At 40.0% G+C, this 15,114-nt stretch overlaps 1 protein-coding gene across 4 annotated transcripts in view; it reads left to right on the forward strand.

Annotated features, from left to right (window-relative positions):
• Positions 1 to 15,114, forward strand: part of CNKSR2 (connector enhancer of kinase suppressor of Ras 2) — a 219,998-nt gene that overhangs the window by 23,665 nt on the left and 181,219 nt on the right. The gene's annotated exons all lie outside the window — the stretch shown is intronic.

Below are 15,114 nucleotides of genomic sequence, written 5' to 3' on the forward strand. Positions count from 1 at the left end.
AAGGGTCATGCACATCATAGCCCGCTGGCATCAATGTGCATTTGAAGTTGGATGGAAGGAGGATCACATGTTCTCTCCGGACAGCCAGGAGAACATAGAAGAAAGATTAAAATGTTATTTTTTAACCTTTTAAGATGACGCTCATAGCACAAGATCTATTGAAAAGCCTGAGTGAGACAGTGTCATCATCTTCCAGCTAGCATGACGCATCACTTTATTATGCAGTGATGCAAAATAATGTTGTCTTGAATAAACTGGTAAATTGATGACATATAGATACAGTTTGGACAGGTCTAACGCAGGGAGTCCACTAGAGATGACACAATGGGGGAAATTTATTATACAGGGGCACTGGCCTTTGATAGGGGCCACACCCTCCCGCATCAGCCAGCGATCCTAACTACGCCAGGTCTGTTTTGCAAAAGAATGCAGGTACGTGGGGGAAACGCCCCTCTACACCCCATGCATGCCCACATAGCGTGGAGGTGGGGTGTTGCAATTTTTTTTTTTATAATTGTGTTTATTAAAAGTTTTTCAATAATAAAACAAAAATTGCAAAACATGGCACATATATTATGCATAAAGATACAGGATAGTCCGTAATTATCAACATCCCATTTCTGCAGGGCGATTGGGATACAAAATCTGTATCAACAGCTATATATTCCAAACCCAGCAAGAAGCACTGGACACTAAGTAACATGCTAGCATTATACTATAGGGATAACCAAAAATGTTGTCATACTATAAGCAGGGTTACAGAATGTTAATTAGCGACATGTCTCATATGATGGTGGTGGTGCAAACTACGATGGGTTAGGTACTAGATACCGTTCACCCTCCAGACTGTAAGTATTTTGAATGAAGAAGTGTAAGACAAACCAGAGGGACTAATTTTGGTGGTTCTCTTATTCATGGGTTGATGAGAGATGTTCAGCAGGTAAAATAGAAGGGAGAGTGGCATGTCTACCTCTGTAATTGAGTGCAACAGGGCCTGTGGGTGTTGCAATTTTAATCGCAATTTATTGCACTGCGCAAGAATTTCCAATTGTTCCACTGCTTCTATTCCAGAAAACCGGTGTATAAGGAGTGATAAATTGCCCCCAATGAATGGATTTTTTAAGGAGTATTCCTTTCAAGCTGGTTCTGTGCAATAAAACTCTACTTATTGCAGCCAAACATCTTTACAACTATTAAAACACTTGTACCTAGATAAATCTGGCAACCGCTACTGTGTGTGATGAACAAATTAAGGCCTAATCAATTTCTTCTGTGCAATCTTTACAGCATATTGATAAATTTAATTACAGCTCTTTGTCAAAGTCTAAACTTGTGGCCGTCTCTTTCTTCTCTTTTGTCTTATGATAATGACAGTATATACATTTGAAACTAGGACATCATTTGGGTATACTGGGGTTAACGTTTATTTATATACTTGATAAGGTTATATCTACCATCAAAACCCATCATGACAAACCAGGGACACTTACTCAGAGATCCAGACACTGTGACTGTGCTAATATTCTTATATTTGTTATTCATGGCCTCCATTCTTCTTTAATCACTAAAATTATTCTAATGAGTGCAAAAGGCTACTGGGTTGGCTCTCAAAGCCCCTCCTTGCTGCAGATTTACAGGCTGTTACAGTGTGCAGGAGTACATCACCATCCCACTATGTGCTGAAACTTCCTGTGCTGCAGTGATATTACATCAGGCAGAAGGAGGAGGAAGTGCTGAGTGCAGCATAGAGCCTTTAAGACTCATTTGCATAATAGTAAAAGTTGATTTAGGAAGGGAGGAGATCACACTCAATGTCTGGATCTATGAGCAAGTGTTCCTGATTTATCATGCTTGATTCTGATGGTAGATTTCATTTAAAGACCATGGAGCACATTTACTAGGGGTCCGAACGCCCCATTTTTGTCGGGTATCGCAATTTTTTTTCCGTTTTGTCCTGAATTGGCCCGGGTTTTTGGCGAACGCAATCAGATTGTGTCGCACCGGCTTGAGGATAGAGGCGGGGCGGGTAAGTAAATGTGCCCCTATGTCTAGTGGAAAATTCATTAGCTAAGTGCTTACTGACAAAAAAAATTACATTATTACATTTTAAAACTTTAATGAGTTTTTCAGTGTCTTATTTTTTCCCCAAGACATCCACCACTGACCTGGAAATGTTTCCCATCTTTTCTGTTCCTGGGGACAGTCACTGACACCGCTACAGAGATACATTCACATGGATTATGGAGTTCCATAAGGAATGTTTGAACCTGGTAAAGCTGCCAGAAACCAAATGGTCAGGGTCCCCGGGACTTCTTTCATTTTCTCCAACAGTTTGTAGACCGATGTGAACTAGTATGGAAATGGCATGTTTTGTAGTATGTTGGCTGACATGGTGAGGGATATCAAGGTATAATATTCCTATAGAACTATTGAAGTCACATACCCAAATTTTGATAATGCAATTGCAATACTTATGATGTTGACTTGACTAGAGTTTGTAATATAAGAGATCTCTTCCTTAAAGGGGTTTTCCACAAGATAGGGGCTAGCTTGCTGATCTGTGGGGGTCTCGGTAAGAACAAGGGGTCAGATGGGGTCCGAGGTAATTCAATCAAGATGAGCGAAACTGACGGCCGCACCTGTCTGTTCTGCTCCACTCCCTCTGATGGAGGCGTATCCTGTGGATAGGGTCTCACTTGTTTCCTGGGAAAACCCCTTTAGGGACACAGCCCTTTTTCGCTTTTGCGTTTGCATTTTTCATTTCCCCCTTTCAAAATCATTTGCATTTTTCCATGTACAGAGCTGTGTGTGGGCGTCTTTTCTGCATAACAAATTGTACTTCCTAGTGATGGCAGGATCTAGGAACTGAGCACACTGACATACTGGTGTCTGCCCCTTCTGGCAGGATCCACTCTTCTTTTAGCTTCTTATCCTCTGGTTTTTATAAAAAAAAAACTTTTAAAATTATGCCAATGAGCCTGAGGGGCCCCAGGCTCCATAGATGTTAATGGAGCCTTGATCCCTTGAGGCTCATTTGCTTAATTTGTAAAGCCTTTTTTTCTTAAAAAACAAGAGCATAAGAAGCTTAGTTACAATCCTTCATCCTGGTTGTAGATATCATTTAATATTTCTGGAACCTGGCAGAAAAAATTTAAAATGCGGCAAAATACATAGAGATTTTATAAGTTTTTACTAGACATTAAAAAGCATAAATGTATTGTTCAAATAAAAATCTTCATTTTGCCAGATTCTAAGGACAATAACTTATTTTCAAACATCCGAGTGCGGAGCTGTGTAAGGTGTGATTTTTTTAAATTTTTTTTTTTTTTGTAGGACGTGCTGACATAATTTTTATGTGTCGCAAAATGGCATAAAAGTGGCGTTTCTGACACTTGGGCACTATGTTCTGTAACAGGGTTCAGACTGGTATAACCAATTTAAAATATTGATTGGGACTTTTTGGACACAGTGATACCTAACACATTTATAATTTTTATTGTTTATTCTTATGTAAGTTCTAGGGAAAGGGGAGTGATTTAAAACTTTTTAATTTTTCGACTCCCTAAGGTACTTTTACCCCAGGTTGTTTGATCCTACCTTATACTGCTATGCTAAAGTATAGGAGTATATGGCTTTTTTTTGCACAAGATCTGTTAAATTGTGCCACTGGCAAATCGTAACACATTTTCAGAAATGAGAAGTCCTAGAGTCTTATAAAAGCCCCAGGCTGTCATGGCAATGGACCGCTGCTCCCTGATGATGTCACGGGGAGCAACGATTACAGCCAAGATGGCGGCGCCCTCATGCCACTGGCTTCTTTATTCTGCCGGTAGTTTTGCCAGTACTGATTGTGGGTGTTAGGCCCCTTCCACACTAGCGAGTGTGATGCGATGAACTCGCATCACACTCGCAACGCAAGCTGCCGGGAACGCACGGCCCGAACACTGCACCGCGGGAGTGAACTCAGCATGTCAGTTCACTCCCGCGGTGCAGCGTTCGGGCCGTGCGTTCCCGGCAGCTTGCGTTGCGAGTGTGATGCGAGTTCATCGCATCACACTCGCTAGTGTGGAAGGGGCCTTAGTAGTGGTTGTTTTCTGCAATATGCAGCAAACACTTAGTCTCTATGAAGAGGGTTCCGCCCATGGGCCCTATTCACACAACTCTTGTGGCACCATGACATCCTGACCACAGTGCAGAGGATGGAACCCGTATATTATAGTGATATATGATATCAGAGAGTCCCTGCTTGCCCACAAAACATCAGCACCAAATAGTAATCATGATAACCTACTGTTTAGCCGGGAAGAAGGAACTGACCAAACCATGTGAATTGGCCTTTACACTGTCTGACCCTCTGAGAGAAGCTGTAACCCCAAGATGCTGACATATTAAAGGGTTTCTACAACTTCCCTCAAGCTTTATAGTATGTAGGGAAATGCACTGTAATTTACAAAATACTCATAAAATTCATATAAATAAATATGAGGCCATTTTTTTTTATAAAGACTATAAACATTTCGCTGAAGCTAGATTGTTATGGAGGTTCAATAAGGTTGGAGAGAAATTACAATGCTACTCCTGTCAGGATAAACATGACAAACTTTATTATCAGTCAGTGGAGTTTGTCAAGTGCTACCAATATCATGTGTGACCTATAATATACCATATGTTGAAACCAACATTTTATTATTTTTTTTTTTTTGCTCAAATTAAAAGAAATTTGAGCAAAGAAATTTTTGGACTAGAAGACGCACTATTTAGCAAGAAAAAAATCTTGCTAAAAAGTGCCTGCGTCTTATAGACCGAAGGCCAGGAGGATCCAGCACTGCCAGACCCTCCTGACCGCTGTAATGGAGATGGGATGATGCCCTGAAATAGCGCTTCATCTGATCTACCAGAGAGGAGGACCTACAGGACATCACCACAGGTTTGACGCTGCCGAGAATGGGGACCTGCTGCGCTAGGACAGGGTAAGAAGAAGGGGAGGGGGGAAGGGTTCAGTATGTGTGTAGTACTTTCCAGTATGTTCCTTATATGTGTATAGCAGAGCTGTGTGTGTCCTCAAGTGTAGAGTAGTTCCCCGAGTGTTCCTTATGTATGTATAGTAGAGCTGTGTATGTATTCATGTGTAAAGTAGCGCCCGGTCAGTGTGTGTATGTTGCAGTGCCCACAGTGTATGCAGTAGTGGTGAGTGTGTTCCTATTTCTGTTTGTGTGTGTATAGCTGATCTGTATGTGTACATGTATGGATGTTTATAGGGCTGTGTGTGTAAATGTATGGATGTAGCAGAGCTGTGTGTGCTGTGCTTAAATGCAACCAACAGGAATATTTTAATTGGTTTAAAATATATTTTTCCTTTTTTGGATGCCTAAATCTGGGGTGTGTCAAATGAGGAGCGTCTTTTAGTCTAAAAAAAATACGGTAGTTTGATGAATTGAAGGAATACTAATAAAAAGCGGCAATAATAATAATGAGCTTTTTAGAGAGCTCATGTTATGTCAGTTGTAACTTCCAAGGACTATGAACGTAGGTTACTATTTTAGCAGTGACAAAACAATTTCCTGGGAGTGTTTATTTGGGAGTTTCCTTATGGTAAAGTCATTAAGTCATTGCACTTCAATATATAGTTAGATTTTCTGACGGTAATCTGGGTGTAACAGAATTTACTGGATTTAGAAACCTTATAATGATATTTAGGGAATCTACGTACTTAAATTTATTCATTTTGAAGTCTTCATAGAGAACAGCAAATGAAAGCTCAGTAGCTAGCCTCATAAATAAAATTTCCAACAATCTGTGACATAAGTGAGAAATTTAGTCATAACATTTTAGTAGAGAACAGAATTACAAGTTCTTCTAGCATGTGTTCAGTTCTAGTATCACGATAACTCCTACAGGAGGGGGAAAAAACCTGCCATCTGCGCTCCCACACAAGGTCGTTATCATGCCAACTCACAATTAAAAATAGCTGCATTGATAGAAATCACTTGGCTGAGAAATCTGATTGAAACTTTTTTTTACTTTTTCCTTTATTCTATAATCGATGCCCTACAGACCAAATTTTGCATGTTCTAGATTATTTTTATACATCAAAAATATGAGCTACTGTATGCAGAATCATTATATTTTGTTCTATTAGGGTTCCGGTGCTTCTGATACCAAGAATTGCAGTTTGGAACACTGTTCTTGCCATCAAAATGATGAAATCCACCATTAACCCCTTTTTAGTGTTGCCCTGTTCTTTACCAATTGTTTACTCTGAGACAACTCTAGTAATTTCCCCTCACCATTTTGTCTGCTTCTATCCCCCCCTTAGTGATTGAAGTTGTTTTTGCTGTAGGGCCTCTTGTTATTATTTGTTATTTGAGGAACCCTTTTAAAAGATCACAGGTTTACAGATTTTGAACTGTTTCTGATTTCTTAAAAGAGTATTAACACAAAAAACACAATTCTGAAATTTACTCAGGATAGCAAAATAAAACATTCTACAATTCACTATTATTAACAAAAATACAGCATTTCACTGATATAATTCCAACCTGTCTCCGTCATGGTGTTTTGGTTGCCCCTGGATATGACTAAATATTCCGACTATGGTCAGATTCTTGAATAGCTTCTCTTGTCTGCATACTGCATTGGTCTGTGCCCCCTGCCCCCCGCTGCATTACAAGACCAGCTCAGACACAGGCACTTCCTGCCAAAAAGAGCAGTGTGCAAAATTATTTTTAGCCTGGGACTAAAGTGCAGTAAATTACTGAGATCCAATGAGCTTCACCCAGAGATCACTGTAGGCTGAGAGGCCTGTCTGTAACTAGGAGTTGACTGTAAATTTGATATATTTAATTCTGAAAATAGTAGCTGACAAATACAAAAAGTTTTTTTTTTTTTTTTTTTACATTAATAGACAGTAATATTATAAAACAATAATATTGGTAATTCTGTATTTTACATAACGGACCTGTCCATTGGTCACATGACCTGTATGTAATTTCTTCCTAGGCATTTGAATAGAACTAAGCACATTAGCTCCTCAAATTACAATATACTATTGTATCTGGCAGGCTACAAGATACTATTGACTCGAGTATAAGCCTAGGGTGGGAAATACATTAGTCACAGCCTTCACCCAGTATATAGCCTGCCAACCCCTGCCCCCCAGTATATAGCCTTCCAGCCCCTGCCCCCCCCCACTATGTAGCCTGCCAGCCCCAGTCCACCCCAATAAAAGCCTGCCAGCCCCTGTCGCCCTTGCCCCTGCCCAGAGTATGCCAAGCCTTTAAGAAAAAAAATGAACACTGTGGTCACCTTTCCAACGCCCCCCACAAGTCCTTTTCTCTCTTCGGATGCTGCGGTGCCTTTTTGGATCCGGAGGATCCGAAGCAAGAAAAGGATCAGCGGGGGCATTGGAAAGGGGAGTACTGTGTTCATTTTTTTTATAGACTCGAGTTTTTGTGGTGAAAAACTCTGCTTGTACTCCAGTATATAAAAAAATGTAATTATATTATCTAATTATATAGATTCTTTAGAATGGCTAAAGTATTGTAAACCATTGTTCGTATATGTCCCCCATGATCTGTATTAGTCTGCAGAATATGATGGTGCTATAGAAATATGTATTATTACTATTATTTTAATTTAGGAGTGCTTTAATCGAATTTGCCGCTTTGTAAGATCTCCTTAGAAAAGAGAAATGGTGAACACAAAGTTGGACAATATGACAGCAGAGGAAAAGCTCTAGACGTTCTTTAAAACCCAGTGATAATTCTTATTTTAGGGAAAATCTCTTAATGAGAATCTGGAATTAAATCTATGAATAAAAAATGGGCTTAGAGTTACAACATGAGCTTAATGGGGAGTGTTCTATCAAAAACTAATTCCCCATAGTAATTATTCATTACTTCAGATTTATTAAAAAAAAATTTTTACTATGTTTACTATTCAGCACCTGAATATGGTCATGTTGCCTAGCAACATGTAGTGACTAAGTTGGATCTTATATGAAGATTGCTATTGCCGCCTGCCATCTTGCAGGTTTTCTGTATGCCTTGCTACATGCATCACTGGAGAGGTACAAAAGAATGGAGCTCGCACGTTGCCTCTCCACCCATTTATGAGAACGGGACTCCCCTTCTAAGGATCATGGGGCTTCCATTCCAGTGATTGGTGAGTGTCAAAGCATTCGGATCCACACAATCACCTTGTTATCCCTATCCTCCCGATAACTTTTAAATGTGGGACATCCCCATTTAGGGATTAAGAATGAAGTTGCTCTGTTGGCAGTGAAAGACAAATGGGAGTCATGTATGACTGGAATGAAGACTGGAATTAAGCCATTTGTTCTCACACCGCTGCCTCTCCCTCAATTAATAGTGTCCTATTTGACATTGGCTTGTTTACATCGAATGAGCAGGATTCCACATCCGAATGTCACTGTTGTCACTGTTGAGTGGGAGCTAAGTTTTGGCACTTAAAGGAAATCTACTATCATCAAATCAATCATGATAAACCTCATACATCCAGGCCTCTTTACTTTAAAAGTCAACTGTTTTTATGATATCCTAGCCCCTCTGTGATCTGGCTGTACACACTGTTACATATTCTTATGATATCGCTGCTCACTCAGCGCTTGTACTCTGAGCAGGAAGTGCTCACTCCACAAGTGAGCTCTCTGGATGCTGGTAATGTACTGACCTTTAGTCCCGGGCTGCAATGGTCAACTGTAAAAGTTATTAAAGGCGTCGGCAATAAAATTTTGTTGTTAATCCTCGTTCACAAAATTAGGGAAATCCTATTGCACAGGGGAAAAAAATATTTGGCTGTAGTTACAAAATATACTTAGAATACAAATTTAACTTATGAGAAATCCAACAGAGCCTATGTAGTATGTAACTCGGGGACTATACAACCGTACTAAACCTACTCAAAAACAAACACCAGATATACACAGAAACTATGTTATTGAAAAAACATGTGACATGTGACAAAATTTTATTTGATCAATTATAATGACATTGAAGAACATGCACAGTAATAAACATGAAACAGACGTTTTCTACAAGGGAGGTAGTAACTAATACTGGACAGGTAACTTAAAACATCGAGGTGGCGTGATAACGTAAAGATGTTAGTACACAGTAACATATAGTCTATCTCCTGGGCCTATAGAGAGGCCATAATAAGGCACAAACAATGGTATGGTAATTAAGTCTAATGTAACAAATGACAAGGTATGACAAACCAATATTCGTATTACATAGGCACCAGGATACACATAACCACCAGGATGAACAAGTACCCCGACGTGCGTTTCGGCACGCTGCCTTCGTCAAGGGGTATACAACCGTACTGGATTGGTGGGTTTGATCTCCTCTCTACACCGCTGCCCCTTCCTCTGCTCTACTCCTCAAAAATAGCTATGCTTAGGGTGCCAATACAGGGTGCAGCCAGGATGCAGCCAACCACAGTTGTGAAGCCGCCAACTGCATCAAATTAAGAAAATTTGCCAATAAATTATTGCAAAATTATAATTTGGTGCCTGTATCATGTACTTTTAAAAATTATACAGTCACTGAGTAATCATTTTAAAATGATTTATTTGCAATTTTTTTCACTAGATGCAGCTGGCCGCATCATGGCTGCACTTTATATATTTCCACCTTTAGTATACAGGCGGTCGCCTACTTAAGAACACCCGACTTACAGACGACCCCTAGTTACAAACGGACCTCTGGATGTTGGTAATTTACTGTACTTTAGTCCCAGACTACAATAAACAGCTATAACAGTTATAAAAGGTGTCTGTAGTTAAGATTTGTTGTTATGACAATCCAACATTTTTAAAATCCAATAATCCGAAAGACCAAAAAATTTTTTGCCTGGGGCTACAATTATAAAGTGTACAGTTCCAACTTGCAGACTAATTCAACTTAAGAACAAATGTGCAGAATCTATCTTGTATGTAACCCGGGGACTGCCTGTATTAGACAATGACATATGTTCACAACACGAGAGTCTTTAATTTTAGGAGGGAAATCCTTAGGATTTCATTGGAAGGTTGATCTCTATCATGTTGGAAACATGTAGTGAGGACAGTTATACCTTATGAACAATTAGTTTATGTACATAGAGGTCGCTCTATGCCCTCTTACTCCTTGCTTTTTTCTTTATTGCATCTCTATTGTACTGTGAGATAGAACTGGAAAAGATTGTTTCTTGGTTATAATGTTTCTGTATTGTATATGTTAAACCAGTTATGGCTTTCCTTTTTTTATTTTTATGATGTCATCTTGTTTTATTATTCCGCATGTAACTATGTACTTTAGCATTATTGTGTCTTGCAACATGGTCAACACCCATTAACATCCATGTGACACATGTTAAGTGGCTGTTAAGGATGTAGGTAGAGGGCACAGGTGTCTTCATACAGTGGTGATGGTAGGGGGTATTTGCTGCATAATATAGCAAACTCCCAACAGTAATGCCCATGCTTGGTGCAGACAAAAATCAGGGTTATTACCTTGTAAATCCTGGAGTCAAAGTATGGGGTAATCGAGGGCTGCTAATCTGTCTCTGACAGCCCAGAGTCTAGGTGAGACTCCAGAGACTGTCATTTAGACAGTCAGTCTGTATATGACTGACCGATACAGGTCTGCAGGATTTTTTACCACCACAGCTGTATTTTAGTTTATGGTATGAGACCTCAGACCTGCAAGGGTTTAAGTAAACCGTAAAAAAAACTAAGAAAATCATATAAGGTATTGCCGCAGCATAGACCCAATCTATCAAAATTAAGCTGATTATTCTCATTGGAGAATCCCATAATGGAATAAGATGCCCAAATCTCCCAAATTTTTGCCATTTTGCTAAATTGGAATAAAAAATAATCAACAGTTCATACAGTAGCCATGAAAACAACATGTTTTTCCCCGAAAAATCACACCTTACAAAGGTCCATACAGCACAATATTACAAAGTTCTTAGCAATTTTTGTCTATTTTACCACATTTAGATTCTTTTGCCAGCTTCCCAATACACGGCTTGGAATATAAAACACAACAGGAAGTACAATTTTTATGTAGAAATCAAACCCTTCAACAGCTTGGTACACTGAAAAATAAAAATAGTTATGTATTTTGAAGAAGGGTAGCAAAAATGGAAACATCAAGTCACAAAAGGCCATCTGCATCAAGGGGTTAATAAAATGGATTAAAAAAGAATAAATATGCTTCAATACTGCAAGCAGAGATCTTGATAACAGCTAGATTTGGTTTCATTTTACTAGATGCACTATTCATGTGCTCCACTATAGTATGGAAGTATTCATCACTAGTCTTTTATAGGCCAAACAACTTACAATTTCTTATTCCTTCAATAGCCACATGATCAATGTAACCCTATATGAACAGAGAGATTTGTAAATGTTTTATGAGCTTCATCAAGTCTGCAGGATGTGGATAACCAGAATCGCGTATTCCCATGGAGCTGTCAGGGATAGTGTCACATTAACCCTGTTATATAGTCTGTCCTGGAAGTTTTTAAAAGGATGGTCACATTTTACAATCCTCTGAACATAAGTGTTTGAGGGCCTTTGGATGAAAAAATTGTGGTGGGCATGGTCTCACCCACTCTTACTTATCTTGACAATCATAAAGCATATTTATTCAGATCACCACAGGCATGTCTTCATATGCAGTGACTGACACATTCAGAATAAGAAATGGGTTCCTTTAGACTGCTTGTCCAAATCTAACAGAAATAATGATTAAGATAATTTTTATCTTTCAGTCTGTGCTCAAAAAGCCATAAACAAACTTAAAGGGACTATCATGTGAAAATGAACTTCCAGTAGTCGCTTCCAGAGGATGAAGGAGGGGGTGTCCTAGATAGAAGGCATAACTTAAAATTTATAGTACCAAGAACCTTGGCTGACATTTCTATCATTAATATAATAATAAAAGCATACTTTTAGGTCCTGGTACTATAGAGCCCTAGATAAGGGGCGACAATTAACACACCGTGGAACCTCCTTTCATAAGTTTCATTAGACTTGTTTTGTAGATTTAAAAAAAGAAAATGGCAATTCTAGAAAGGTCAATTCATACTTAAGGGGGCCGGTAGTGTAATGGGGTAAAATTTGATGACCTTATCCATTTTTAAAGCATAGCTCACATTTTTGCACACTAAAAAGAAAAATGGGTAGTTAATCTGTTTCTGACTGTTTTGTGTCTATATTTACTAGCAGCTTGCACCTCTCCACCTCCCTTTCTGTAATTTGCAGTCCGAGCTGCTAGAAGAAGTCCTAGTTGACCCACTGACCCATCACCTCCCCTGCTCTGATTATCCAACCTGTAGAGTGTCAGATTTCTAGTTAACTGTTCTTCAGTTAAAGAGGACCTGTCACCTATAAAAAAAAGGCACTGGGAGCTGCTTACCAAAGTAAGCAGCTCCTAGTGCTAAAACAGAAGCAGCAGGGTCACACTGCTAGCGTTAACGGAAACCTCAGATAATGCTAACAAACACTGCCGCACTGTATGCTAGAAACGCCGGAAGCGGTCCAGTGTATTCATGAGGGGGTGGGTTAAGAGGCGGTCACTACCACATGACGCGTGCCAGTCACCGCTGGCCTATGGAGTGGGAGGTGTGGTCCGGGGAAGAGGCAACGCCTCGGACCGCCCCACATGAATACACTGGACCACTTTGAGAGTGGTCCGGCGTTGCTATTGTACAGTGCGGCAGTGTTTGTTAGCGTTATCGAAGGTTTCAGATAATGCTAGCGCATCTGTTTTAGCACTAGGAGCTGCTTACAAAAGTAGTGCTGTTTTTATAGGTGACAGGTACTCTTTAAATTGATTCTATGGACCTGCCCTACAACTACTGGTCACAACTTCCCATCACAACTAGTTTCCATTTTAGGAATGCGGTATACCTGAAAAAAATTTAACAGGCAGTCCCCGGGTTACATACAAGATAGGGTCTGTAGGTTTATTCTTAAGTTGAATTTGTATGCAAGTTGGAACTGTATATTTTATAATTTTAACCCAAGACAAATTCTTTTGTCAACTGGATTTTAAAAATGTTGGGTTGTCATAAGAACCAGGATTAACAATAAAGCTTCATTGCAGACACCTTTAATAACTGTTATAGATGTTTATTGTAGCCTAGAGCTAAAGTGCAGTAAATAACTAACATCCAGAGGTCCGTTTGTAACTAGGGGTCGTCTGTAAGGCGGGTGTTCTTAAGTAGGGGACCGCCTGTATTTCATTACAAAACTACATGCTCATCTTTCTTTTGGTTCAAGTGGTTCTTATTAAGGGTGTGGTGGATCAGCCCCCAATCTACCTTACTTTTGTTACTTGATTGGTTATAAAACATAGTATACTGGGGAGGATGGTATAGACCTCCTACCCCCTTCACCAATCTGAAGCCAACTGGAGAGTACATGAAAGGTGAGAAGACAATTTAAAACAACTTTTAATATAATCCGATACACAAAGATAGAGATCTACAAAAATATTTGGGAAAAAGAGATAGCAGCCCTCACAGGTCTGTGCCTGTCAGCAAAACACCCAAAAATGGTGTATGTAAAAACAAGAGACCTTTGATACTGGAATGCTGTATCCAAGTCCTGGTGGTTCTCCAGACCTAAACGATCTACCGCACGCCTGTCCAGTGTTGCAGGCATCTAAGCAGGTACTTAACGTTCCACTTCTACAAGGTAGATATTAACCGATGGGAAAAATCGAGGAGCAAACACAGAAGTGGAGAGGGAGACACCAAAGAACAGTAAGAGGTTAGTATAGTCAAATTAGGTTAAAAATGTAGAGGCAGGGAGAGGGGGATAACCTCGAAATGTCACATGGGTCCCCCTGAAATCCTATTTTTCAATAATAGAGAAAAGGGGTAGGGATCTAGATACACCCTAAAGCCTCATCACGGGATTGCAGCTCTATGAAGCTGCCACCCCGTCTGGAACCTCACCCTGTGCTCGGCCGTTAAGCCCTGCACTAAAGAGAGAGTATATTTGAAAATTTGCTGTATAGTTTACTCAAATGTTAGGTTACACATGAGAAATACCAACACGTGTTTGAGAAGGTATGTAGATAGGTTATACTCTTATGTGGTCAAGACCCTACATGGCATGTTTCGCCTGTATACCACAGGCTCATCAGGGGTACAATAGACCGCCAAGGGATCGTTTGGTGATATGATCAGATGAAGTGATCACCATATCACGTTTCAGAACATGGAAAATAAATAACGGCGTTGTGGCTCAGAGGACGCCAGAGCACAATGCCGTGTCCAGGTGTGTACGGCAAGTGTACGGTGCAGTTCATATATGTTGTGTAGTGGGTTGTGTACCCATTCATCTTGAGAATACACTAAGGCAGTGATGGCGAACCTTTTAGAGACCGAGTGCCCAAACTACAACCAAAATCCACTTATTTACCCTGATGTGCCAATGTGCCATTTTAAGCAGTAACTTATTGCTACCTGCTCTTCCACTTCTTTAATTGTATCGGCCACCTGATGCCACCAATACAGTTGAAAGAAGGTGGGCAAATTTAGACTATCATTGTAGCTTCTCTCCAGGGTCTCGCTATACAGGAAGAACGGTGGGTCCAGCAGGAGGATCTCCAAAGATAATGCACTTCAATGAAGTGTCTAGGACTGCAGGAAGATTTAATGGATTTGGTCCTGTTTGGTGAACTCTGTCCTAGGCTGATGGCCTGAGTGCCCACAGAAAGGGCTCTGATTGCCACCTCTGGCACCAGTGCCATAGGTTCACCACCACTGCACTAAGGGATATATGGTACCACGCACCGTTCTCGATGTGGGATAATCGACAGTGGCGACAACCTATAGAATGGGTCCCATCCGATAAGTGTTGGTAGGGAACCGGGCACCTATATGTTTGTGCTCTGAGGTAGGAGTGTCCTACCTGATTCCTGTGTCGATATACTACACCAGTGTTGTCTTCTAACTTACAGAACATAAAAATTATGATAACAGATTTACATATAAATTTTAGGCTACACTATTACGTAATTGCAATGACTTTACAATGAATGGGACACAGTTATGAACTAGTAAAAGCATTAAGTACCGTAAGCTTCA

Source organism: Engystomops pustulosus, chromosome 2, assembly GCF_040894005.1.
Source record: "Engystomops pustulosus chromosome 2, aEngPut4.maternal, whole genome shotgun sequence".
NCBI lineage: Eukaryota > Metazoa > Chordata > Amphibia > Anura > Leptodactylidae > Engystomops > Engystomops pustulosus.